Source organism: Pecten maximus, chromosome 16 (assembly GCF_902652985.1).
Source record: "Pecten maximus chromosome 16, xPecMax1.1, whole genome shotgun sequence".
NCBI classification, from domain to species: Eukaryota; Metazoa; Mollusca; class Bivalvia; order Pectinida; family Pectinidae; genus Pecten; species Pecten maximus.
Window position 1 is genome coordinate 18,757,602 of NC_047030.1, and position 25,696 is coordinate 18,783,297.

The 25,696-nt window shown below is 37.5% G+C and overlaps 1 long non-coding RNA gene across 2 annotated transcripts; it reads right to left on the reverse strand.

Annotated features, from left to right (window-relative positions):
* Nucleotides 1-626: 626 nt before the first annotated feature.
* Nucleotides 627-24,400, reverse strand: LOC117314824. Of its 2 annotated transcripts, XR_004529612.1 has the most exons (4): nt 24,266-24,379; nt 5,901-5,988; nt 3,839-3,995; nt 627-1,630 (listed from the first exon to the last, which is right to left on the reverse strand). It is a non-coding gene; the product is annotated as an uncharacterized LOC117314824 (long non-coding RNA). The 2 variants fall into 2 exon arrangements; XR_004529611.1 differs by lacking the exon at nt 627-1,630 and having other exon boundaries at nt 3,469-3,995; nt 24,266-24,400.
* Nucleotides 24,401-25,696: the final 1,296 nt, after the last annotated feature.

Genomic DNA, 25,696 nt, shown 5'->3' on the forward strand with positions numbered 1-25,696 from the left:
CAGAGAACTAAGATGATAATAACAACGTTTTAATAATGATTGTTTAAAAGACCGAAACCATCGAGGTGAAGCACGATAGAACTTGTTCGGGATCCAACTAATTATTTATCAATTTCTTAAGCTCAAAATTTTGGAAGATGTTAATAGATTAAAAGTGAGTAACTTTGATATTGTATAAAATATATAGAGGATATCTAACAGTGTTTTCAGTAATACCAAATAGATTTCACAAGTGGGGCTAATATTTTGATATTTTTCACGAGTGCGCAGCACGAATGAAAAATATCAAAACATTAGCCACACGAGTGAAATATATTTGGTATTACTGAAGACACTTAGATATTCTGTTTATTACATTTTTTTATCAACGAAAAACCTACCCCGCATGCTAACTAGGACTACAGCGAAAGTTTGCATACAAAAAAAGTAGTTCCCCCTGTCCAGGTACTGACATATATGTCGGGCTTTCTGATTGGTCAATTATTTTGGTATTTTCTAATCATTAATTTGATTGGTCAAATCAGCAAAAGTGATATTTTTCACTAGTGAAAAATATGATATTCTTCACTAGTGAAAAATATCACTTTTATAGAATGAATAATTTTTGATATTTCACTGGTAAAAATGTAATAAAGAACAATATATTGCTGCTTGCGATCGAGCTTACTTTTTAGAGTACTTTTATGTGAGAATACAGTTAAGAAAATCACAAATTAATCGAGATTTTACCAAAGCTTAGTTATGGAAAATAAAAAAACTATTCAGCTAATTTCCCCACCAACTTAGAATAATTTGGAAATATCAGTGTGTAACATTAAAGTCTACTCTAGGTCGTATCTATGCATTAGGATATAGGTGTCCGTTAAAATTTATCGGGGGACAAAACTTGTACAGTTATTTTCCGTTGGGAAGATTTATGTGTGTTGGTGTTTACATTTGAGTTTCAATGTAAATAAATTGGCAATAAATAATGAGTTTGAATGTTATACTGGACTTGTCCAACCCCCACAAACTGTCCCCGTTACTGTACAGTTGTCCTCTGTATTAAACAAGATAAAGACACCGCGTGTTTACTAAACTCAAACGTAGACCGGTAGAGCGACAGACAAATGCCCCAGTGACGTCACAGCTTTTATGAATGAACACGTTTATAGTTATAAATACTTTCCACCTGACGGTTAAGTAAGGATATACGTATATAGAGGTCACCTTTTAGACCACAGGTACACATTCTGCCCTCTTCTGGGAGTGGCGAGATATCTCGCCTAGCTACGTGGGGTTCCAGTACATTTCCCATAACCACGTGGAGCCTAAGGGATCTCAAAACCACGTGGAGCTTAGGGATTGTCGGTATAACCTCAGAAATGTACATCTGTGAACTAGCAAAAAACATCACATAAAAGTTAATGAATAATAAAAAGAAATGACACAGGTCAATCCTTGAAACCAGACAATAATATTATGATTTTCCATATGTTGTTTGTTCTTTTCACATACATACAAGGTTGAACAATAGACTAACAAGATATTATCACCTTTTCATTATGATAATTGGAATATCAGATAGAGAAGAGCACAAAAATGGATTTAAATGCTTTATATACGTACCTGCTTCGATGTTTATTGTAGACTGAAAAAGAAGAGTAAGCTATTGTCAAGTAGATTTGATGTTTATATTGTTTAGCGTCCCATTGACAACAAGAGCAAGGTTCGACGACGACTATAGGAGGAGGAGGAGAGGAGGAGGAGGAGGAATCACACATATTTAAACAAAAATGTTTTCCTAAAAGCAGGAAGAAACAATTAATAAAACATTGATATTATCTAACCTACTTAGATGATAAATTTTTATTTAGACTTTCTATAGAAAAAAATATAAATGAAACCGGTCCGTGCCACAAGTATGTAAGTGACATTCCTCGCGTTACAATAGACTAGAAACCACCAGGTTGACATTAGCCACCACATGACAGATAGGTATGGAAGTTACAGCCAAGCTACCAACAGCGGAAAAATGTAAAATGTTGGAATCTTCGTGAATCATCATTGCCAAATTCTACATGATACAAAAGAGCCTATACAGCTTAGGGCAAAGAATAGATTCGGATTGCTAAAAGAAGAATTTGTTTAAAAAAATACACCATAAACAATATTAATGCATTTATCTTACTAATATACGTATGTTGTGTACATGTTGTAAACATGTTTATGGAATCATTATAAAGACCTTAATTTCATTCATGTTCATGCCCCAAATACAAAAACTGGGACATACTTACGTCATTTTTCGAAATAGATATTGTCTAAAATAAATCTTGCCTGATTTAGAATTCGGCTGATAAACTGTTCTTACCACATAGACGTTGTAGTTTGACTCATGAACGAATCTACTACTACGAGATAACAAGATTAAGACGCACCTCTGCGTCTAGATAGCTCATGTACATGTATTAGCATCACCATTGGGTCCCTTTTGATATGTGTAACATGATGCCATATTTTCATTTGCCTACTTTCGTTCAAGATCATAACGCCATGCTTTTCAATGCTCTTTCTCCTTGTTACAACACCTTAAAGGGCACTTATATTGGCCTTACTTTCGTTCTGGAACATGATTTTTCAACGAACCTTCTCACTATAATACCTTGTAAGAATATGTTTTAGAACACTTTTCCATTTGTTGAAGGGGCATTCCTTTGTTCGGACATCAGAAACGTGCACAATTTCTATTGATGAATTATATGTCAGAACAATGAGGGTCTGTGCCAACATGGAATGAATTAACGTCGAAATGAATACCATATGTCTTTGTGGTAATTCGTGACACTTAGGGTCGAAGTAAGAATTTTCAGTACTTCATACTCGAAGAACTTTGGTTTATGTTGAGAGTAATACTGCCTTATTAATGGAAAGATTGTAACTTTTTATTACTTGGAAAAATAAGTATTTTCCAGGAAGTACAATTTTGACGATCTAAACTTTATTCAAACGAAGGAAAGCCCCTTTAACTTTCGTTCAGGAACATGATGTCATGTTTTTTAATTATCCTTCTCCTCCTGTTAATAGGACGTTAGACAATACAAAAACTAACCAATGTTATAACATCACTTAGAGCCATTTTTCTTTGACCAACTTTCGCTCAGGAACATGGCGACATGTTTTTTTCAATGCACATCCCCTTCCATATAAGGCCTTGTTAAATTGTCCTGACATGTCTTCTGAAATTGCAAACATTTTGCCCCTAGGTATCACAAGCGAGTCCTAAAAGGACGAAATAACAGTTAAGTTTTGAATTTTATTTTATTTATTTATTGAGATGTACTGTTGTGTTTTGTATAATCCCTTATATTCGTGTGATAAATCATAAATAGGATATTTTGAAAACAAAGAAACGTTTACCAAATGTCAAATCCTGAGCAGATAAATCGACCAACACTGTCTGTTTCTCACAAAATCATGACAATGACTTGTATATATAATATCACAAACAAGCACGGCCTGTCTCGCGCAGCAAGATTAATTAGTTTAATTACTTAGTAGTTGATATAACTTCCAATTGAAGTACAGTGGGATCCAAATCGGACCCCATTGGGACTATATAATCTGGCCGGTTTGTAGAGAGTTAAGGAATTTAGAGAGTCTGCTTTCATATCATTAAATGTTCGACTAAATTATAACGTAAAATCAAATGTACAGTAGTTTATAGACTTATGTAATGAATACATCTAGCTTTTTCAAACGAAAATAAATAAATAGAATGAAGGAACAGGTAAGATTTATTTATAGCGTGTCAAAAAACTTAAATCTACCGAAAGAATGGGAAACATATGCTGGCTACCTATATGCCCTTGTCATCGGAGGACACCTGTACTGGACACTCATTTGCATATATCGGGAACACCCTGCTTTCATCTTCAGAGGCTCCGTTTGTGGGATGAATATGAACAAATCTATCACGCTCGCTTCGTAGTCAGGATGAAACGGAATAGTCAAATCTGAAAATAATTGAAGGAAATATAGTGAAATGCCGAGAACTTAACATGAGTATTTGTAAATGTGTTGTAAGATGAAAAGGCACATTACCATAAAATCTGTATTAATTATTTTCTTCGCAAAACATAGATCAAGATAAAATGTAGGCAAAATAATTATACGCCTGAGTTCGACAGTGGTTTGTGGAAACCTGTTAAAAATGTGTCAAAAAGCTTAAATTTCACTGAGGGAAGGGAAAGTTTACGCAAACTTGATTGCAGTTAAGTTTATTTCTCATCATAATGTACAGTTGGTAAACTTCGCTGGAGATTTAATTTCGCTAAATTCGCGATCACAGGACGTAGCGCGAAAATACGTACCAGGCGAATATTTTTCAAATGTACACAAATGTACAGAAATAGTTACTGCATTATATTTATATTTGTTGCGAGAAATGTCATGCCTACGAACTAGGTCCGACTGAGATAACCGCAAAATATTCGCCCCGCGAAAATTAACAACTATACAGTATGTAAACATAAGGAAAGCCTGACCCGATGTTTACCCTTCCGGAAGACCTGAGCATTTTACTATTTCAAGGGTTTCCATGGCAATCTTTATTTTGTACATATTTTGCTCTTGTTTAATTGATTTTGAGTTATAATTGTGGTTTTATTTGTTTCTCAGTATTGTCTGTTTATGAACGGAGTACTGGTATTCAGAGAAAATGATACGTACTGTCATTACAGATGGACTAGGGATGCTTTCAATTAAGCGTTGCCTTGCCGGAAACGTTTCCTGGTAACGACGGCAATAATGGAACGCGATTTGCCGTGACCCATAGCGACGTTGTCGACAACGTATGGCGTAAAGGAATGGTCGGTTACGTCAGCAACAGCATCACGTCGCGGAGGGGGACGTAGTCACGTTATTTAAAAAATTAACGCCTGTTTCTCTGCATAGATGAGTTATCTTAAAGAAATTGAATTACTATTATTTTCAATTTTCATATCTTATCAAGGATGTATTCATAGTTTGTAATAGTGTCTTCAACGTATACCTTCCATATAGAAAAATACAGAAAAATAGACGGAATTCGTAAATCAAAAACTGGCCCAAGAATGCATACTGTGAAAGCGTAACTCCTACTTTTGTCGATAAAAAGATCGTCAAAAGGTGACCGAGACGGATTAACCACTGGCCCGGTTTATAATCGCCAGAATTAGGACAATTACGTATTGGAACTATTCTATAACAGGCGACCTAAATACCGAGCCAGACAAAGCATATTGTTCCGGAATTGGACCACGGATATGTCCATTATGAAAAGGAAATCCAAATTTTCTTCAGAAACGGAGAATACAAGAGGACATAATATCAAGTATTAACAGATAAAGACTATTGTTATGTGTTAGATAAAGACGGAAACGATCTTACACTTTCTATTCAATCAGTTGCCATACTACAATGACACACTTGCAAGATTTTATTTATCTTAGTATAAGAGAATTAGAGAAAGCTCTCAATAAATTTACCCAAAAGACACATGGATTTTGCTTATAGCACTGTCACAAATGTAAGTCCTATTTATCGAATACCCATATTCATAGCAGAACATGCGAAAAGGCAGGTGCAATTTCGCTACGACGGTACCTGTTTTATAATTGAAGCAATTACGTGACGTCATTCGTTCATGACGTCATAATGGCACATATGTTTCACGGTATCTAAGATAATGACATGTTACATGGTGGCGAATGTATGTTTTCTCATAAATCTGGTAAAATATTGTCTTGAAAAAACCGAGACACGCCTACTTCTGAATGCTTGACACTTCAAGTGTCGCTGTGTCAGTTAGGGAAACATTGTCAATGAGTTGTAATAATCCTAAATTTCGACACAGAAGATGACATTATACCTGTACCTACCTACGGATGCGTGGATACGTAACACCCTACTAACACGGCTACCTGTAATATCATAGTGTCGTCAGTTGTGGGTGCCGTCTCATACAACCTGGATGTAAGAAAGAAAAACAGATAATGTGTTATGATATGAAACTGAAAATTCTTCGTCTGTATTTGCCTTCCTTGTACTTCATTTTCTTTCTGTTTTTCTTTTTTCTTTTCCTCCTGAATTATTTCATTTATTGACTATATAATGTATATAAAGATCTATTGCTGCGGTCACAATGTTGATTATTTGTTTGGGAGAGGGAATCAATAAGTTGCCATAGCTTGTGCCCGATCAATAAAATATATTAAAAACAAGAAAAAACATATCTATTTTAAACATACATGTATATACATCTATTTATATCGTGTTGTTGTAAACAGAAAACCAGACCGAGCACGAGACAGGGGCATGGGTGGTACTCAAACATCTACTTTGACCCTGTGATTTCTTTATATTCAAGTATGCGTAAAATAGCCTATATATATAAAGGCGTGGGAATCGCGACATTTGGCCCAGGACGGCTGTTTGTGGGCTCTGACAGGGGTGAAACTGATTTCAAACACAATGATAAGATAGTTATATAAACAATGTCGACGTTTTGTAATCACAAGAGACCTATGTAATGCATTTTCTTATAATAAACTTCGACTTGCTAAATATGGTCCACGTCACAGATTTTAAAATGAATGGTTACGATCTATCCGTATATTTTAAAACACTGAAACACGTTTTACATTGTTTTAATTAGATTGTATTGATGTTTAACCGCACCTCGACCTCCACTCCCTTACAATAATTCTGAAAATCGGGTTTACAAGCTAAATCATAAGATCACGCACAAGAAATCAACACCTTTCCTAATTCTAAAGTGAGAGAAACAGAAGATATAGAAATAGAATAAAAAAAACAATAAACTTTCCATATACAGCCGACGTTAATGTACTCCAGTGTTGATACCTAGGAGGCAACAGAAAAACAACTCAAAATAGATCGAAAGAAATGTCAAAATCTGGACGAGGGGTTCAATAGCCTATCGATTCAACTCGCGATGTTTGAACCTTTTACTTATTTAACTATTTATACCATGCATCTGTACACCACACCTAAGATGATTTCTAATAGGCCCTCGGCGAATTAATTATCGACCGAGTGGATAGTTTTCACAAGCATAACGATATTTTTAGTTGTTTACCTACTTTTGTTTAGTTTGTAATTTACCTTTGTCTTGATAAAGGGGCAGATCGTCTCGAAAATTCGACAATTTACTTGTCTGTACTGTCGTTATTACTACTTGACACATTATATAAAGAAAAAGAAAAACTCGACCACTCGTCTTTAGCGTTTTCGTCGCATCTCGGCGATTCTTCAAAGTTCATTGCGACGTCATAAGTGATGACGTCACTTCCATATATGTATATAATATTTACATCTCTCCTTTCTTCAGCTTAGTAAACTCTGATTGCGAATAAATTAGCGTATACGCAGTGAAAAAAGGCTCACCGGATTGATAAGCGCTAACCACAGGCATAGGAAATGTTCGTTACCAACTGCGGACATACTACCGTATACGCAGTCAAAATGAGGTACAATCCTTAAATATACCCATGACAGACATTACGCTTATCGTGTAATGAGGTGATTGCTATATTAAGTCGTGGGAGGTCTCCATGTTATAAAACTCACAACTGCGGTTTAGAACACGCTAGTATCACTACCGCGCGGAATCTTCGATCGGTTCTTGGATTGTCACGTGTTTTGGGTATCAGCTCCGTTGTCCAATGGTATAGCTTTATAACACGGTGACTCAGCTACCTGTTGTATTCATCTGATAATTACAATGAAGCAAAAAGTCAAAAATTAAAGAAAATCTATAATAAATATTTGTTTGCATTCCTTAGTTACAAATTCAGAAGGCCAAAGTTATGATCGGAACAAAAAGAGGACATGTCTTATTTAATTTCGTTAACTCCATCAAAAGTCTGTGATGGTGTCAAATATTCACCTTGTAGAAGACGGTTCTGAGTTCTGGGTGTACTAGCCTGAACTTATTCGCCTGTACCTCTAAATAATGACTTGACTGTAAGTAGATATTACACAGAAATGTAATATTACAATAGACACACTGAACATTTGTTTAGTATACGACTCGTAGAAAGTAACACAGCAACGCTATGAGTAATGTTGTTTGGGTACCTCTGATCCATATCGCCTACTGCCCAACCCAATGACATGCAGTTTACACGCTACAGGAGACACGAGGAAAGAAAACGTAATTTTATGTATTGTTATTGGTTCACGTGCTAGTACACAGACTCCCTAGGGATCAGTTTAGATTATCGACGCCGTTTTATCATTTATTGGTATTGCAAGGTTCACGGTATGAATGGCGAACTGAAAATTTTATGAACCTACGTCAAACGTCAATGGAATTTCTGGAGACTGCCTGAAGATAGATGGTATAAGCTGAAGTACAGCCATGTCAGCTGTATAAAAAAATAAGATAAATGATAATGGCTGTCGTATTGATCTTCTGAAATTCTAAGGCTGTAAAATATGGAAAGATATTAATAATAATCATTATTAGTTTATTAAGTTCTTATATATCTCGGTTCATTAATTATCATCCATGGTTACCTGGCTTTTATCTGTCTTTAAGTATGTAAACTTTATTTATTTTATAACAATTAAGAAACAAGTTACATCAACTGTTACATTGGTCACGTTTGTTGTCCCGGATGGAAGAGTCGAGAGGTCGTGAGAGGAAACTGGAGTACCCGGAGAAATCTAGGTGAAAGGCAGGTGTGTTACCACTGTGCCAACGACGACGACGACGACGAAAACGACAACAGTTGAATAACTTTTTTAAGTTGTTGAACGCATTATCTATATATAGGCATAGGATAATCCCATCATTTCGTGTGATTGTAGATATTTTGATTTGGCAAGCATATAGAAAATACTGTACTCGGTAATTAAAAACTGAAATAGAAAATCGGGAAATATTTTCTGAAAATTAAATGTAGATCATACTTAATAATTGGCTTTGTTCAAGTTACAGGATAATGAAACTTTATTTTGAGTCGTGTGTTTTGACATTGACTCTGTACCTGAATACGACCATTTCAACATTTAGTGTAAGTAACGACTATATGTTGATAAAGCGTTCTTAGTCCGGATGTTTCTATAATGGCGGTATCCTGTAAAATGACTTGACCTTTTAATGACCTCAATGGTCTCGGCAGACAACTACATGTAGATACATTGGTCCCTATAATTTAACTACTAATATCTAACAGCTTTCTAATGTCCCCAACACATCCTGCCGTTCCCAACTCATGGCCGGATATTGTTATAAACCTTTCTGTGTGAAATTTATTTTCAGTTGAACTAATCTAATATTCAAATAAGTTCTATTTTTAGATTGAACCGAAACCGTTAAGGAGTCACTTAAGTCAAAAATATTGCTTAATATCTTATAAAGAATCTCCCGCTTTTATATTGCTGACATGATTAGCTTTCCTACCAAATAAACAACCACGCTCATAATCATCTAGTTTATCTAATGTTTTATTCCCTACCCCTCAAGTCAGTAATACCCCTTACCTACCCCCCCCCCCCCGGGTCAGTGATAAGCCTCCCCCCCCCCCCCCCCGGGTCAGTAATACCCCTTCCCTACCCATTAAGTCAGTAATACCCCTTACCTACCCCTTGAGTCAGAAACACCTCTTCCATACCAATTGAATCAGTGAACAATAACCCTTCCCTACCACTCGTGTTGGTGAACAATAACCCTTCCCTTACCCTCGTGTTGGTGGACAATAACCCTCCCCTTCCCCTCGTGTTGGTGAACAATAACCCTTCCCTTACCCTCGTGTTGGTGGACAATAACCCTCCCCTTACCCTCGTGTTGGTGAACAATAACCCTCCCCTTACCCTCGTGTTGGTGAACAATAACCCTTCCCTACCACTCGTGTTGGTGAACAATAACCCTTCTCTTACCCTCATGTCGGAGAACAATAACCCTTCCCTACCACTCGTGTTGGTGAACAATAACCCTTCCCTTACCCTCATGTCGGAGAACAATAACCCTTCCCTACCACTCGTGTTGGTGAACAATAACCCTCCCCTTCCCCTCGTGTTGGTGAACAATAACCCTCCCCTTACCCTCGTGTTGGTAAACAATAACACTCCCTTTACCCTCGTGTTGGTGAACAATAACCCTCCCCTTACCCTCGTGTTGGTGAACAATAACCCTTCCCTTACCCTCGTGTTGGTGAACAATAACCCTTCCCTTACCCTCGTGTTGGTGAACAATAACCCTTCCCTTACCCTCGTGTTGGTGGACAATAACCCTCCCCTTACCCTCGTGTTGGTGAACAATAACCCTCCCCTTCCCCTCGTGTTGGTGAACAATAACCCTTCCCTACCCTCGTGTTGGTGAACAATAACCCTTCCCTACCACTCGTGTCAGTAAACGCGTCCGAGTCCTTCCCATAGTGAGTACTCCGTGGGCTGCCTCCCCCCTCCCCCCCCCCCCCCCCCCCGTCCTTTTCTTGTCCTCCAACTCTGCGGTCATGCACTGGGCCCTCCCTCGGTCTCGACGATCCCCAATAAACATGATAAAGCCGTCTATATCCTTGTTCCCATCAGTTCCTTTTGACCTGCGGTTGACTGCTTTGCTTGACTGCCCCGGTCCCTCTCGGTCAGTAGCCCACTGACCCCTTCCTCTCCCCCTCCTCCTCCTCCTCCCCAGTCGGTGGGTCAAGCACCGCGCTTGAACGTAAAAATGCATTTAAATAAAACAGCTCGTGTTTCATGTCCCAATCGATTCAAAGTCGTACATTAAAGGACACTAGTCGAGGATCGCCTGGTTGGTTGCCCCTCAAATATTTACCGATCGAAAATTAAACTGACATCTGCTCATTTTAGGCGGGATAAGGATTCTCCGCTATTATTAAATGGAAATGAAGTGATATTTAGCATGCATATATATATAATAAATGGTTGTGTAAAAACTAATTTAAATTCTTAATAAAAAGAAAGATACTGGGTGATATCAGAGACTTGTATATCAGGTACGTCTCTGGTGATATATATAGCGTGGGAAATAATAGAAATGGGAAAATCTAATTGCTATATGCTGTGTTTTTTAAATATTTTTTTTTTGCAAATACACCTGTATGCATGTATGTAAACAAAACTAGTTTTAAACAATAAACAAAAGTATATAATTGAATTATGAAAATAAACAAAAACTACTGTATCGTGGGAAATAGTGAACACCTAATATATTATAGATTTCTGCACTCATTAAAGACCCGCCAAATCGATCTCGTTTCACAAACGGCTTGTCCCGTGTTTGTATACACTAGTGACTCAGTAATGTTTTCAAACAAACCCTTTCGTGGAAACCAGGCCACGTGTGTATATACTATTATCAACATTTCCTCGTACTATCTCGAGGCTTCTGATCGCTGATTGGTCAATTTCCCTAGCAATCCTACTGGCATTCCATTCATGCTGATAAGGACATAGGGTAATTCTAATGGATACGAAGGGTAGAACAGATTTTACCTGTGCTAAAGTACTATTTTCCTGTAAATATTTTTGCAAAAGTAAATATGTCCAAAAACGTATTTGGATGTTTGAAATGAATTTGTGCAGCCAGTTTGTGGCCAAAATTTACGGACCTTCTAAACAGGCACAAAACATGATTCTATTTTCCCCGCTCGAGTAGCTGTCATTCATTCTTCAATAGACACGCCCACTGGCTTTACACGAGGGCGCGAAGGAGAAATTGGAAAGCTGCCAACAAGCGGATTGCAACGTGTAGGCCGCTGGAAACTCAAATATTTCAGGGGTGTACTCGTGTAACAAGAACATGTTTCGTGACTTTTCTTAAAAATCGTACAAAATTTCACAAAATTTGTACCAGAAGTGTTTTTCTATAAGTGAATGGAACTAATTTGTATATAAATTTGCCGGAACTCGCGATTAATTCTACTGTGTTTTGTGTATTTTTGTGTAGCTCTGTTGTCTACAAATTGAAATGGACTCGTCGACAACCAGACAGACGTCAATTGAATCGTTGCCAACTTTGGTCTATTGGCCCAGTTTGGCAAGCTAGATAACTACACGACGCAGACGTTAGGCTCAGTATTTGTTGATTAGCGGAGCTGTACAGTCGAGAAGATTTCAGCATTTTCTATAACAACAACAAAACGTTTGTTTATAATCAAGCGATATAAAAATGGCGATGTTTCCAAACGCAAGTCGTGGATATATGCCTTTTGCACCAGGCCACAACGGACACAAAAAGTCTCATGGTGTTAGATTCCCAGCTAAACACGGGAAAAATGAACATAAACGTTTGAAGGCAGGGAAGACTTACCAAGTCACACTTAAGGACAAAAATGGATTCACATACACATACATCGTGAAGACGGACAACAATTCCAAATCTCTTCCAATTTTGTGTGATTCAATGGTCAGTGGACTTGGAAGTACCGATTCACTTACAAATATTGGACTTAAAACTCCAAGCAAGAGAGTGTTGACTAGTTCCATGAACCTGCCTTTAGATACCAAGGACGACGGCGAGAAAAAGGAAGGATTGTTCAGTACTCTTATACGATTTCTGAAAGAAAAGACAGGCAAAAGTAAAAGCGGAAAGTCTAAACGAAAGCCAAAGCCCCAGGTTCAAAGAAAGAGACAGAGAACTGTGTCGGCTATGTCTAACCTGGACCCCATCCAGGAGAGCCCAGACGAGGACGAATATGAAGATGACGACTGTGATTCATATACCCATGATTGCAGTAGTGTTAGTGACTCTGATATTGGCAGTATTGTGTCGACAGAAGAGACAATAGATAAAGAAAACGAGGACAAAAATGTACCTTGACCATAGATGAAACTTTTAGGGTTTCATTTAAGTCGAAAGTGCCAAAATCACTCCCATAATACTTATGGGTCGTTCCTGATCCGGGAAACCAGCCCTCGGACGTTCCCAGTCCGAGAAACCGAAGACGGACCGAGACCACGAAACACCACGTGGTCAAAAACCCAAGAGGCAGCAGAAGTCTTGTGACCTGGGCTTGTAAAGCCGTAACGAAGGACTATTCTGGTTGTGAAGTTATCTTCCGTTGTTCAATGAACAACACGAGAACTTTCCATACTCTGGCCACATGTGAGTGGGACGAGCTCTCCTCGCGAGCTCGCGCATTGAAACGAGTAACAGATGGGTCAATCCTAAGAGAATGTGATGGAGCGGTTTATACCTGGCAACATCTGTACCATTGACAAACTTTCAGATCGAATTCGATACTGGAGAACTGATTATAAATTCATTATTGAAAAAGGAAATTAATGACTGAAAATTCTAGGGAGTTTTTGTGCACTATTTGAACTTTTAGATACAATTTCAAAATGGAACTTATTAGTGACTAAACACATTTAACCTAGTTCGAAGGGACCAAAATTTCAGTTTAAAGTTTAAAGTAAGTTTTTTTGGCGAATGTTTGGTTTTCAATATGCTTAAAAAATCGGTGCTTATAGTAAATATGTGGGCAGCTTTGATGACCGTTAATTATGTATTTGCTAGCTTCAAGATCAGAGATCAATGTGTTCCGAGTATAGGTGTTATCTGGCTTTGTTTAATTATTTATTGAAAATTGTTACGTCAAACGTGTTAAGGTTTTTGTTAGCTAAATTATTTCCACTAGTGAGCTAGAAAGGTGTTGAATCGTGTTATAACCGTGTTGTTGAGAGTGAAAGAAAAAACCGTTACAATGGCGGTGTGCTTATGTTGTCGGACGGTCGGATATGTAGTGGGGAGGATTTCATCATCTTCAGTGTTTGCAGTGAGCGAGTTGTGTATATGATTATTTATTGGTACGAAAGCTAGTGTGTTAAAATCATGTTGTGTAAGTTTTCATATTTAAATATGTAATTTTTGAAAGTGAAAATATGGGTTAAATGCGATACAGATCAGTTCAACCGAGTTCACCTCAGTAGAACCCAGACAGGTCACGTATTGGATCGATATACCAGCACTCGACTTGGCGGTAAAATTCCCATATACATATTCATGAAGTCACGAGGAATCTAAATATAGATCCACGCTACATGATCATGTTTTGTACAAGTTCGGAGAAACCAAACCAAATTGTACCTTTCTTTTCAAACGAAACTTATTTTCGATGTATGTTACATCTTATTTGGACACATTTTATCAAATTTTGTTGTTTGAATTCTTATTCTGGCCATTTTTCCCCGTCTTCATTGATAGCTCGTGACGTAGACGAGGCGGGAAGCCAACCTTACCTTATATGGCACAGCGCTCACCATTGGCAACGAATAAATAGTATTGAATGGATACGACCATGTTTACATTCGTTTTAGACTATTGGGTTTTAGAATAGTGACTCGATATTAACTGATGCTGTTATTATGTGAGGTGTGTTAATGTGTGTACTTGGGCTAATGTGTTCAAGTGTGTAACATGCACAATGCAATGCAATGCTACATTCCCGAACTTGAGAAAAGGGGGGATATGTTGTTGAATATTTAATGAAAAAACAAACTTTGCATCAATTCTTACCGAAAGGTTTGATAAATGCAACTTGTTGAAAAATAAAATTATTAAAATTTATTTACGAATTTTGTTGTATTTTTCCGCCACTTGAAATTAATTTGTGTACCATATGGAGATATTACAATTCATCTTTGACTTAAAGACAGACGTAACAGAAGTTGACTTGTCGGACCAAAGACATAATGACCTTAACTACATCGACATCAATTTAATAACGACGTTTACTTCGATAATGAAAACAAATTACTCTGAGAATCAACAGAAATTAATGCCGGACTTCCCAATGCTGTAAGAGATGGCCAACATTTATAGAATTTTTAATATTTTTTTTTGGGGGTCGAGTCATGATACATGTTTACATTAAAATGTTGGCGCTATATTTGGCTGCGTGTGTATATTTGTAAATACTATTTTCACGCGCACACAGACCGGAGGGGCGGCGATATCCGCTCGTGACTCAACACTTACTCGCGTGGGATATGTAGACTAGAGAAACTACATAACCTGCTGGTGATACACCTCGTGAAGAGGAGCTTGTAGTTTACAGTGTTCAGTTTGTTTACACTAGATCTGTAAACAAAACAAATGATGTGCGGGTTGAAGTTATCCGGAATTGATGCGCATTAAACTTGCATCTCAATGTTCTCAACAATAATGAACACGAAGTGTTGATCATCATGAACGTCATAATCATAAACGCTACCAAAAGACGAGATTACTGATTTCGTTTCAAATAAGAAAATAGATTATTATTCTCACTCCAGGGGTTTTGTACAAATTATTCCAAACACTGTCCTCATTGTACCAAGTCCCTATGATTCTCACCGAAAAATATGGTTAAAACTGAAAATTTCATTTCGAAATCTAGCCAAAGTTTCTTCCGCCTCAACACCAGACATTTTGACGGACAAAATGTCTGGTATCCGGCAATATTCAAAATGTCTAACGTTTGGTGTTGGGTCCAGTTGAAAATCGGACTATTTTGTAATCTTGTAGAGATTCGGATAAAGCTTATACACTTTTAGTCTAATAATGCTTGTTTACTCTATGGACACGTGCCATCCTTTTCAATTTTTTTTTTTTTAAGTATTTGAGGAAATCTTGTTTTCAAACAGGAAGGAAGTTTTAAGCATATTATAAGTATGTAGGACCAACACCACTTACAGGAGGATGTATACAAATAATTGTTCCGAGAAATTCTAGATAGAAATAACAATCTTGTGTAAGTGATAAGGTTCAATTGAGTATTGTCCTAATTCTCCGAAAGAAAGTCAACAGCTTTTTTTTCGAAAACGAGGAGTTTGCTTAAAAATGCGTCTGTTCAAGTTATCGTTTATTAATTTTATGCATACTACAAAATGAAAGAAAGACTTTTAGAGACATTTTCACTAAGAATTGCCTAAAGTGAACTTTAAAAGACGTTTTCTTTTCAGGTCAACCAGTAGTGAAATGGAGCTGTTGATACGGTAACTAGATAAAAATGACCTGTCTAGAAGTTTCGAGCGCAACATGTAATTATGCATAGACATGTATTGCGGTGCATGAAAAACACCAGTATATATTATATAATGCACTGCGACTCTAACACAGGGACCTGGCATGAATTCAAAACCTACGGTCCATATACATGTATATTTATGCCAAGTCCCTGTGGATTCGAGCTGTCGTGCAGGGTACCGGACAAAAGAGCAATAAAGATATGGAAATGAGCGAGACGTATGGTACTAGTCGACCTTAGCACACCGGGATAGTTAATGTTCTCCACGCTCTGTAGCTGTCGCTAACTAATTAATGATTAATCATGTCAGCATGGGATGATAACAGGATTAAGTCAAGTCTATGGTATATAATGCGTGAAAAAATAGTCCAATTCAGAAAACATGTTTATTTTTGTCACATAAATACCGACATGCGAATTGTCATTCTAACTCGAAATCGATAAAAAGAGGGTAAAATATAAAGACAATATAGATCTACGTGGGGCTGTATGGAAAGGATACGACGACCAGGTGTTCCGGCAGGGAAATTTTCAATCGGAACATCTCGCCTCCGTCTGCGAACGAGAAAATGACGAGGGGTTCCGATTGAGCGTTTTCTTCTTCATTGACGACAACTACCACGTAAACCTAGGGCAAACGAGGATGATGTGATGTTCTCAAAGTAATATCAGGGGCAGGAATCGCATGCCATGCAATACAATATCGAATATGACTAATATTTCTTCTTAATTTTACTCTTCACTTTATCCTTTTCTCATTTTAAGATATCTGCGTTCGTTGTAACTAGCCCGAATTAATACATCACCACTACTGATATGGCAGGAAACAACCTTCGAACATTGTGTATACGAGGTTATCATCAGAAATGGGTGTACTGTTGTTCGATATATAATTATCTGTATTAATTATCACCGGGTATCCGGTACTTACGGCATTATTTTACTTGGAAATTACTTAAATGTCTCGCCAATGTATTTGTGTAGATATTGCTTTTATAAGATGAAACAGGAGAAAGGTGACATTTACTTGGGATTAATTATAAATCAGGCGTTAATATATCCACCTCCCGCGGCCAGCGAAAAAGAAATGTATACATACTACGAATTCCCGGCATATCTCTCTTAACGATAACGTTTCTAAATGGATCATGGTGGTAATTATAGACATTTCCTTTCTATTTTCGGGAAAAAAACACAAACTCTAGACTGAAATTAGCATAAGAGATACCAGTATGTGTGTTTCACTCTAATTTGTCAATGTAATAAAAATATCCGAATAACATTTAATTAGAAAAATAATGTGACATATGCCATATGTCATTTCAATGGGGGGAAAAAAAAGGGGGGGGGGGGGGGGGGGGGGGTTGATTGTGTTAAAGATTCAGGAAATACCATATAAATAACTCTTTAGATGATAAATTCAGGGAAAATTATTTAATAATTCTGTGGACGATAATTCTAAGACCACAAATTGACGACGAACTCAAACCGAAGATTTGTCCTCAGAAGAACCTTGACACGCGAGCCACAGACAAACAAGCGTCGTATTGATTTGGATGGCTGTCTTTTAATGAAAAGGGATACTGCAGCAGTGTTCGCAGACATGGCCCCGTGGCTCTCAGACTCTCCCGCCTAATTGATTCAGTATTAGCATCTCTTGGCGGGAAATTGTGCACGAGACAATATCGATCTGGTGACCATGGTTACGCCCGAGGAATTGTTGTTATACACAGTATCGATCTTTATTTACTACGTCGTAGTAACACAGGGCAGTAAAGGCACGCGCTAAATAGTCAGCAGTCACAATAGTTTGGAGTTCTGGAATCCTCCATGTACATACAGTAAATGATGTGTTCCAATGCAGATAGATATGATCTCGCGAATTTTAGCAAACAAGCAAGCCCATGACAAGACAATTTGTTGTTTGATACGGTGTGATAAGCATAATCGACAACACTAAATCAATTTGTAAGAGATAATTTAAAATGATTTTAATTTTTTTTTCCAGATATATTTCATTAATGTGTCAAAAAAACATCTATGTTACGTTAGCACTCATTGATTTAAATTCTACGTTTTACATACATATTGTACACATGTACAGACACCTGTTTATGTTGACATAAATACAGATTTAATACTCGCTATTCCGAGGAATTGTTCCGAAAGCCCTGTACTCTGAAAAACCATCATGCAGCCGTGTCAGTTATCACGATTCGCTAATATTGGGAACTGATAAATATGTCAACCGTGACACATTAAACGAATGCTCAATCGAAAACCATTTCCATTTATAAATAATTTAGTCAAAATCTATCGACACCGCCAAGTTAAAATTAAGATGCATAACTAATACGGATATGATTTTTTTTCAGCACAAACAATAACCAATGGGATTCCAGCATGCTTATTGGTACTTCAGCCAATCAAAACCCAGACGGAAGTACTTGCATCGATAAGGGTTTTATTTCACAGCTGCAGCTCCAAACCTGCAACAATAACTGTTTTCCCGGTCAGTGACGTACGGGATGCTATATTTACGTCAACGTCAACACCGACCGTCTTATCCAGAGCCTCCTATTTCCGGCTTTCCTTACGTTACTTCCGGAATTCCTCTTATACCGGTTGTGGTTTGTCGTAATATATTCCCATCGCTCTACTTTCCACAACCGAACGTAAAAAGTTACTACACCTAAAATACATTCCCGCCGAGTGGCTCATATTAATATTAATAATTGATGGCTCCGTTTTTTTTAAATAACAAGACCAGGATATAACACTACTCAAATTCCGATCCATATTTTTGTTTACAGGATATGAAATTAAAATAACAACTCATCGTACACGGATGTAAAAAGCCCGTGTAAATACCGGTTCTTGTGTGGTGGTTGGAGTTAGCGTGAGAGATTCTGGCAGAATTTGGTAATACTAAAACTGCATCCATGATATTTGGGAAATTACCAAACAAAGTGAATAATATCTCTGTTGCATCGATCTGGTACCAATACGCTTAACATCACTTGGCACTGTAAACTTTTATGAATTTCCATTTTGTAACTTCATTGGGTAAGGAAACGCGTACTGATAGAAAAGAAATAATCTGACATTTTCTAATTTACCAGTCATTCCTTCACGCCGAGCGTCTCCCAATTAAACTTACAGAATCTAGCGAGAAATGTATTGTTAATAACTATGATGGGTTTTATTTGTACTTTTGTAGATATCAATACATGATAAAAGTCTCAAGCCAGAAAATAAATTCGTAGATTTGTAATTAACATTCATAATATCATTCGTTAACCCTACATCCTTCACTAAAATCATTAAAATTTTGTTCTGTAAAAAATGTACGCGAAACTCAAAGCTAATTGTATGTTTTCTCTGTATATCATTAAAGATACATTTAATCAAATTCAAATTAAATTCATTTTAATCCCATTGGTCTAACCGCAAATCAGATTTGTACAAACATGATACATACTACATCAAATTGTACAAAATACAATTGATTTAATTTGAAATACAATTAATTGATTTAATAACATACGAGTTCAAATTTCGACTCCGTTAAAAATCTCTAGTCCTGCAGAAAATGTGTTTTTTTGTTTGTAAGCAATTTTTGATAACAATGTATTATCCACGTCTCTAGTCATAACATTTGTATACACTTGTAAACAACATTTAACTATTAAATGGGTCTCTGTGATCACATTATGTTACGTGTATAACAATTTTGCCCGAAGTATAAAATCCCTGGTCCTGTGGAACAGTCTGGATTATGACTGATTAACACCGTGTTAGGGACGTAATCACTATGCCGACCTCAGCCGAGCAACTACTATTTGACCCGTTACAACAGACCGCCAAAAATTCCTTCCATTGAAAACCATACCATGGTTCTACTTGAAAGGAGCGGCTCTCGCAAAGGAATTCACGCTGCGCGCTGCTGACACACTGGGCATTTTGCCAAAACTTCGATTTTTTAAGAACTTGGCTAAGCTCCAACAATATTTTTATTTTAATCGTGTTATTGATTCCATTGTGTTGTGCATATACGTCTCTGGCGAATTATCGTAGCTACGGAAATTAAAATTAGCAGATATTTTAGCGGTAAAATCGTCTGCAGAATTTGTTATAGACGAAAGGCAGCTCAAATTTTCATAACTTAGGTATTTGACCGACATAATTTCTGTTTAAAATAATCAAAACCGTACTTCATGATGATTTTATACCATATGGGAGGAATGGGGAGGGGGTATCACGCGAGGCCGCGGTAGAGGGGGAGGGGGTGAATTAATTACATAACCTGCTGCATTGCGGTGCTCTCTTGCAGACACATTAGCTCACGTGTCTGGACCCGAGGTGTGATGTTAATGGCGTACACAGGATCTGAGAGAGAAAATCAAACATCAGTCTGGAGGAATGAGCCAACTACCAAGGTGCCCTCACGAGATTAACTTTTACCTGTAAATAAGGTTAAGTCTGCATTTATTTAGGTAATAGCAGATACGTAGATATCACGTATTAGAGGTCGCCCAAAATAAAGGCATCTTTATCTACGATATGGGAAGTATCCCCGACCTTTAGGACGCACAAAGAACAAAACAACTCTCTATATATAGGTCTCTGAAAAGGAAAAACAGCTTTCAGAATTTAGATAAGAAAAGACAGGCATGGTCTTAGTCGGACAGAGGGCAGGCACATACAGCCTGAATCTAGACTAAAAGGTCTACATCGGATGTAGGACAGCCATACAGCCTAAGTAAGACAAACAGTCTAAATCGGATGTAGGACAGCCATACAGCCTTAAGTAGGACAGACATAGTCATAATAGGAAGTCGGGCAGACATACAACCATAGGTATGACCTACAGTCTAAGTTGGGTGTAGGACAGACATACAGCCTTAAGTAGGGCAGTCTAAATAAGATGTAGGACAGACATACAACAGTCTTAAGTAGGACAGACAGTCTAAATCGGATGAAGGACAGACATACAGCCTTAATTAAGACAGACAGTCTAAATAAGATGTAGGACGGACATACAACAGTCTTAAGTAGGACAGACAGTCTAAATCGGATGAAAGACAGACAAACAGCCTTAATTAAGACAGACATAGTCATTAGGACAGACAGTCTAAATCGGATGAAAGACAGACAAACAGCCTTAATTAAGACAGACATAGTCATTAGGACAGACAGTCTAAATCGGATGAAAGACAGACATACAGCCTTAATTAAGACAGACATGGTCATATAGGAAGTCGGACAGACATACAGCCATAGGTATGACCTACAGTCTAAATTGGATGTAGGACAGACGTACTCATTTTAAGACCTGATATATATATATAAAGATCACCGCGTGTGTTGATATATATAATATTGTATTACGGTTAATAAAGAATTTTCTATGGAAATCAAAGATAAAGCAAAGGATAAGTAATACTTAATTCTCATCTCGACCGTCTCATTTCCCGCAGTGTTTGTATATAGAATTTCATTACATAAAATACCAGCTATTTGAGACGTTTTATAAGTTGAGCTGAGGGGAGACAGAGGTCACTTATGTGGTCATCGGCACAAATAAAGCGAAGGCCATACTGGTAGTCAAAAGGTCAGGCGAATAAAACTTAATGAGAAAAGTTAGTAACGTAACGGATACTGGCATTTGTGTCGACGATATGAATGTCAACCTCCTCCCCCTCTCCAGCCTAAAGCTGCTACTTCCCGGCCGTCAAAGTCCGACAAACTAGCGGTCACACCGGACATTTGCACATCACAAACCTCGAGTCGCAGGTGGAATTCAGCACGTGTGATCACAGGCGCCTGTGCGTGTGATCAGAGACGAGCCATACAAAGAACGAAAATAAAGTGTTTTATACGAACATTATCAATCTGATTACAATACAAATCATCATTAAAGTAATCAGATTGGTACATCATATACTATTAATTTATTGGCGTCTTTTTAACACACTGTTTTAGCTCCGGGGTAACAGGTGTTCGGGGATAATTATAAATTGTAAATTGGAAAATTGACCTTTGTAGACCGACGGCCTGTCAAGTTGCAATATAGTTTTGCATAAATGTTTGTTTCAGGGAAATTGTGTCACTGTTTATTTCAACATTTTAGATTACCGAAAATATGTGCCATTTCGTTATTTCCCAAACAATGATTAACATGTTCCATCCATGCGGAGTCGCGTCTTTTTGCAGATAACACGAAAGTAAACGCCATACCTAACATTTCGTCCTTAGTTTTGTATGACTCTGGTTCTGTCGGACCTGTCTTCATTCTGTTACACCACGGGTCGAAATAACGATAGATAAAGTTCGCTGTGATACGCACACAATAACGATAAGTTATTATCGGACGAAATAACGAAAATAATCGTCATTTCACTGCGACAGAATTTGTATATTTATTGTCGCAATCGTCTTGCTGCAGAACGGCGAATATAAAAGATATGGCGAGCTGCTCTAAAAAGCTTTCTTCGTTATTTCGCGACCATAGAAAGAAAAAACTTGGCTTTTGCAGTGAAAAAACCCCCACAAAAAAACCCCACATGTTCAAAGGCGGTTGCCAAGTCTGCGGTTACCTTGACAACCAGAAACGACAATGGTAAACAAATTAGTGAATTACGAAGGTGATCTCTCCAGGAATCAACATCCCATGTACATTTCTCTTATCTTCAAATAATGATAAAAATAGAAGAGTATTTCCTCTAGTATTTTTATTACCTCTTTGCATTAGTCTAGCTTTAGCTTTTCTCTGTGTTAAATGACTTCTTCTCCAAAACCAGAAGACACAGAATCAATAAGTTCCGAGGACTACATACTACTTCTCTTCCAACACACCTGTACATTTGGTTAGGTATTTGGCATACCAGGGAACACGGTTTTGTGTGGGGGAGGGAAGTATGTAAAGTTGTGTGTGTTGGTGGGGGAGGTGTGTAAGAGGAGGGAAGATGTGTGTTTGTGTGTAAGGTGGGGGTGATGTGTGTGTTTGTGTGTAAGGGGAGGGGATGGACATCAAGGTGTTTGTGTGTGTGTAAGTAGGGGTGGGGTGGGGGTGGACATCAATGTTTGTGTTTGAGTGTAAGTAGGGGGTGGGGTGAGGGGTGGGCATCAATGTCTGTGTTTGGAGGAGGGATTGAGTAGCAGGCATAGATCAGGAGACCATGACTGGAGAGGTAGATTTAAAGGTGCTATGACAGAGATATAGAGTATAGGAACAGTGATGATATACTGGAGAATATTGTATTGGTTTTAGAGTCGGTGGGGGATACATTACATACACTGTAATAACATACAGGTGATATTGTACATATTTATGCCAAGCTCTGCCAAGGTCACCTATACCATCCATTACTCCACTACAGTTTGTTGTGGATGGTTAAATTACTAACTCTTTGTTATTACAGACAATTGATAGAATGGTCACCCCCGCACCTCCTTGGTGGAGATACATTACATACACGTGTAATAACATACAGGTGATATTGTACATATTTATGCCAAGCTCTGCCAAGGTCACCTATACCATCCATTACTCCACTACAGTTTGTTGTGGATGGCTAAATTACTAACTCTTTGTTATTACAGACAATTGATAGAATGGTCTAATCACCCCCGCACCTCCTTGGTGGGGATACATTGCAACATATTTATGCCAAGCTCTGCCAAGGTCAGGTATATCATCCATTACTGTTTGTTGTGGTGTGGACAGTTAACCTACCAACTCTGTGTTATTATAGACAATTGATAGGCTTGTCTCATCACTCCTACACACCCCCGCACCTCCGACGACCTCCTCTGACCTTCTCTGACCGATCTTCTCTGACCTATACCAGCCATCCCCATAAGACTGGCCACCAGTCGCTAAATTCCAATACTAGATTATCTCCCCCCTAGTTTGAAACATGATCGACAGGGAGCCATTCTACATCCCCATGCCTACCAGTCACTGGTCCTTTTTGAAAGTTCTCTGTCCCAATAAAAGGTCATTATGTTTGAATAGAATCGAGAAAATGTCAAGGTGACTTAATGTTCTTCTAGTTTGAAACACAAGTCTGAATAAAGAAATTCAAAATCATACTAGAAAATTCTTATGCTTTGTAAACTCAAATTTCTTTTTGAAAATTATTTCAGAGTTGACCTTTAAAGTGAAATGAGGTTTTGTGAAGGAAAACTTTAAAATATAAGACAGATCAACAAAATATATATTACAGAAGAGATATATTTACCTTGATCAAGAATAATATAATTAGTCCAACAACATTTTGTAATAATCCAAGGCAAATTAGTCCCAGATATTCCAGAAGAAAATATAGCTGTACGTCTTTCACATCAAATTTAAGTTGTTTTGAAAAAGACTTTCTGATGATTGCATCATTCTCTTACATATATAAAGACTTAAGCAATATTAACCGGTCCTTATAGTATTGCATCATCATGACCAACCCAGTCACGTCATCAAAATACAAAAACTCAAAACACTGATTCAGTTTCTTAAACTTTTTGGTTTAGTGAGAAAATGGTTAGCAGGAAGGAGGCAGTTGCTTTGATTTTTTGCCTTGTCACTCAAAGCACTCCAAATTTGGTGGTTAGTTTATTTGATTGGTAATGTGTTTATCCATAAAAGGAGGAGCTGGTCTGGTCTAACTTATTGTCAGAGGGGTTAGAAGGGAGTTTGTCTGGTTTGTCCATAGGCGGGTATTTGACTAGTTTATCCATAGCAGAAAATTGGGGTTATTACAAAAGTTATTGCATGGAAACAGATTTTCTATTTATAATAACAGTACCCTTGACTTTTGACCAAAGCAAGGTTTTTGAAGCACAGAACAAAGCATTTCCATGACATTGATCAAAGGAGTAATACTCAAGTCATGTGATATTGACCGCATTATATGCAGCTCAGATTAACATTGAGGCAATGGGAGACTGTGGCGCTAAATGTTAATATTATCGGACAAAAGCAACTGACCAATGGAAAAAAAACCTCTTGGATACATAATCAAGGATGCATTATCCCCATAAAACACACAGAGAAAATCTCAGTAACATGTAGGCAGAAACAGAGGTGGTAGGGATGTGGTGAGGGTTTGTGAGGGTGTGTGGGTACCACCAACACAACCCTCAAAAGTTTTGTTGTGCTGGAAATATGCAGCAAAATAAGATGTCTGTATTGTCTATTTAACGGGAAAGGTGACTTAAATAAATATATCTTCCAGAAGTAGCAGTCGTTAAAAAAAAAAAAAAAAATCAGAATCAAAATATCCTAAAAATAGGTAAATTGTACATGTAAATAACAAGGGGAGGAATAGTGTTACACTTCTGGTGAACTCAGGTACACCAATTCAAATCTAAATGTCTTTTTTTCCTAAGTCGGTCAATTTGTAATATATAGGCCTACACTATTACAGAAAACTTAGCCAATCCCTCCCAGGTAAGAAATTCTTTGTATTTGAATTTCAAGTATTTAGGAAATAAAGGAGACTATGATAAAGATAAAGCATATGATTGGGGTGTTCCTTCAACCATACAATGTTCTATAGCAAAACCAAGACGGTTTTTCCAAGTAAGGCTCAAGGTCACCACCGGTTTTTCCAGTTTGATTCTATAGAAACCTAGAGAGGAGTCGGTATATAAGTTCCTAAAGATATGTGGTGATTTAT